Raw genomic sequence first — 4,163 nt, 5'->3', positions numbered from 1 at the left:
TGAAACCCAACAAAAACATCCTAGCCCTGAAAAAAGTAATGGAAGAAAGAGGACTAATAGATATATATAGGACACTCCATCCCAAAAAACCTGGATACACATTCTTCTCCAAAGTACATGGGTCATTCTCTAGGATAGACTACATGCTGACACATAAAACATACCTCCATAAAATCAAGAGGAGAGAAATCTTGCAGGCTACCTTTGCTGTCCTTTGCTAGTTCTGAAATTGGATGTGAACTACAAAGGCACACAAAAGAAAAAGTTTAACAATTGAAAATTAGACACCCTGCTACTGAACAACCAGATGGTCCGAGATGAAATCAAAGAGGATATCAAAACTTTCCTGGAAACAAATGACAATGAAGACACAAATTTCCAGAATCTATGGGACACCGCAAAAGCGGTCCTGAGAGGAAAATTTATAGATCTACAAGCATATATCAGGAAGGAAGAAGGGGTAGACCTGAATAACTTAATGACACAGCTCATAAAATTAGAAAATGACCAACAAAAGGAACCAAAAATAGGAAGACAGAAGGAAATAACAAAGCTGAAAGCAGAAATCAATAAAGTGGAAAAAGAAAAAACAATCCAAAAGATCAACAAAAGCAGAAGTTTGTTCTTTGAAAAAATAAACAAGATTGATAGACCATTGGCAAAATTTACAAAGAAAGAGAATGAGAAAACTGATAACCCTTATCAGAAATGAAAAGGGGGAGATCACGACAGATATTGCAGAGATCCAAAGGGTAATCAAAGACTACTTTGAGAAACTTTATGCTACTAAACATGAGAACCTAGAAGAAATGGAAAAATTCTTGGACACTTATAACCTTCCACAGTTAAGTAAGGAGGATGTAGCATATCTAAACACCCCATCACTATTGAGGAAATTGAAACTGTAAATATCTGCCCAAGAAGAAAAGCCCAGGTCCAGATGGATTTTCTAATTAAGTCTTTCAAATCTTTCAAGAGGAGCTAGTACCAATCCTCGCCAGGCTCTTCCATGAAATTGAAAAAAAAAAAAAAAGGAACACCCCCAAACAGCTTTTATGAAGCCAACATTATGTTGATACCAAAACCAGACAGAGATGCTGCCAAAATAGAAAATTACAGACAAATATCCCTGATGAATGCAGAGGCAATTTTCAACAAAATCCTGGCAAATAGGATCCAATGCATCATCAAGAAGATCGATCATATACTACGACCAAGTAGGTTTCATCACAGGAATGCAAGGATGGTTTAACATCCGTAAATCTATCAACATCATACACAACATCAACAAGAAGAATAAAAATCACATGATCATATCAATAGACACAGAGAAAGTATTTGATAAGTTCCAACATCCATTCTTGATCAAAACTCTCAGCAAGATGTGAATGGAAGGAACCTCTCTCAAACTAATTAAAGCCATCTACCACAAGCCAATGGCAAATATTATCCTCAATGGAGAAAAACTAAAAGCCTTTCCTCTAAATTCTGGTACAAGACAAGGCTGTTTGCTCTCACAACCTCTCTTTAATGTAGTACTGGAAGTGCTTGCTATAGCGATCAGGCAAGAAAAAGATATCAAAGGAATCCAGATAGGCAAAGGAAGAAGTCAAGCTCTCATTGTTTGCAGATGACATGACTCTACTTAGAAAACCCCAAAGACTCTACCAAAAAGCTTCTAGAAACAATAGACTCATATAGCAAGGTGGCAGGCTACAAAATTAACACACAGAAATCAATGGCCTTTTTATACACCAACAATGATAAGGAAGAGATGGATGTCAAGAAGGCAATCTCATTCACATTAGTGCCACACAAACTCAAATACATTGGAGTCAACTTGACCAAAGACGTGAAGGACCTATGCAAAGAAAACTATAAAGCCCTGCTCCAAGAAATAAGAGAGGATACAGGGAAATGGAAACACATACCCTGCTCATGGATTGGCAGGATTAACATCATTAAAATGGCAATACTCCCCAAGGCATTATACAGATTTCCTTAAAAATCTCCTTAAAATGTGATCTCCTTAAAAATACCCATGTCATTCTTCAAAGAAGTGGATCAAACACTTATGAAACTCATCTGGAACAATAAACAGCCCCTAATAGCTAAAGCACTCCTAAGGGAAAAAAAAATGGGAGGCATTACTTTCCCCAACTTTAAACTGTACTACAAAGCAATAGTTATCAAAAGAGCATGGTATTGGAATAAAGATAGACCCTCAGATCAGTGGAATAGGCTTGAGTTCTCAGACAATGTTCCCCAGACATACAGTCACCTAATTTTTGACAAAGGAGCAAGAAATCCTAAGTGGAGCAGGGAAAACCTCTTCAACAAGTGGTGCTGGCAGAACTGGTTAGCCACTTGCAAAAAAGCGAACATAGACCCCAGTTAACATCATGTACAAAGGTAAAATCCAAATGTATTAAAGACTTTGATATCAGATCTGATACCATAAGGTATATAGAACAACATGTCAGTAAAACAGTCCATGACTTTGAAACTAAAGGCATCTTCAAGGAGAAAACTGCACTTTCCAAACAAGTGGAAGCAGAGATCAACAGATCGGAATACATTAAGCTGAGAAGCTTCTGCACCTCAAAAGAAATAGTGCCCAGGATACAAGAGCCACCCACCATGTGGGAGAAACTATTCACCCAACACCCATCAAATAAGGGGCTAATATCCAAAATATACAGAGCACTGACATAATTTTACAAGAAAAAAACATCTAATCCCATCAAAAAATGGGGAGAAGAAATGAATAGACACTTTGATAAAAAAAGAAATACAAATGGCTAAAAGGCATATGAATAAATGCTCCTCATCACTTATCATCAGAGAGATCAAATCAAAACAACTATGAGGTATACCACCTCACACCACAGAAATTGGTGCACATCACAAAGAATGAGAACAATCAGTGCTGGCGGGGATGTGGAGAGAAAGGAACTCTTATCCACTGCTGGTGGGAATGCCCTCTAGTCCAGCCTCTATGGAAAGTGATATGAAGATTCCTCCAAAATCTGGAAATTGAGCTCCCAATCGACCCAGCTATCCCACTCCTAGGGATATACCCTAAGAACACAAAAATACAACACAAAAAAACCCTTCCTCACACCTATATTTATTGCCGCACAATTCACAATAGCCAGGCTCTGGAAACAACCAAGATGCCCTTCAACTGATGAATGGCTAAAGAAACTGTGGTATATATACACAATGGAATATTATGCAGCCGTCAGAAGAGATGAAGTCATAAAATTTTCCTATACATGGATGTACATGGAATCTATCGTCCAGAGTGAAATAAGTCAGAGGGAGAGAGAGAGAGAGAGACGCAGAATCGTCTCACTCATCTATGAGTTTTAAGAAAAATAAAAGTCATTTTTGCAACAATCCTCAGAGACAATGAGAGGAGGGCTGGAACTTCCAGCTCACTTCATGAAGCTCACCACAAAGAGTGGTGAGTGCAGTTATAGAAATAACTACACAGAGAACTACCACAATCATGTGAATGAATGAGGAAACTGGAAAGCCTGTCTGGAGTACAGGTGGGGGTGGGGTGGGATGGAGGGAGATTTGGGACATTGATGGTGGGAATGTTGTACTGGTGATGGGGGTGTTCTTTACATGACTGAAACCTAATCACAATCATATTTGTAATCAAGATGTTTAAATAAAGAAAAAAAGATTAAAACCATAACAGTAATTACAATTACATGATAGTTAAAATGAATTGCATCTACTGTATAAATATAAAAGTTATCAAATCTTTCTCTAAATGTAAATAAATCTTACCAACCTTCAGTTTACCGTTCATAGCAGTGTTATATGAGAATACTGTGTTCACTTATCACAATCAACCTCATTAGTCAACATTTGTACTTGCATGTAAATCACTTTATTGTTTTAAATCAATTAATATGGCTAACATAAAGTATGTTTTAAAATAACGAATAAAAAAAAGAAAGTAGATCCTTAATTTTCTTGTGACTTTTTTTTTGCTTGTTTGTTTTTTTTTTTGGGGGGGGGGCACACCCGGTGACACTCAGTGGTTACTCCTGGCTATGTGCTCAGAAATTGCTCCTAGCTTGGGAGACCGTATGAGACTCTGGGGGAGCGAACTGCAGTCCATCCTAGGTCAGCCAGATGCAAGG

The sequence above is a fragment of the Suncus etruscus genome, chromosome 11, assembly GCF_024139225.1.
Source record: "Suncus etruscus isolate mSunEtr1 chromosome 11, mSunEtr1.pri.cur, whole genome shotgun sequence".
In the NCBI taxonomy this organism is placed as follows: domain Eukaryota; kingdom Metazoa; phylum Chordata; class Mammalia; order Eulipotyphla; family Soricidae; genus Suncus; species Suncus etruscus.
This window is presented reverse-complemented; position numbering follows the sequence as displayed.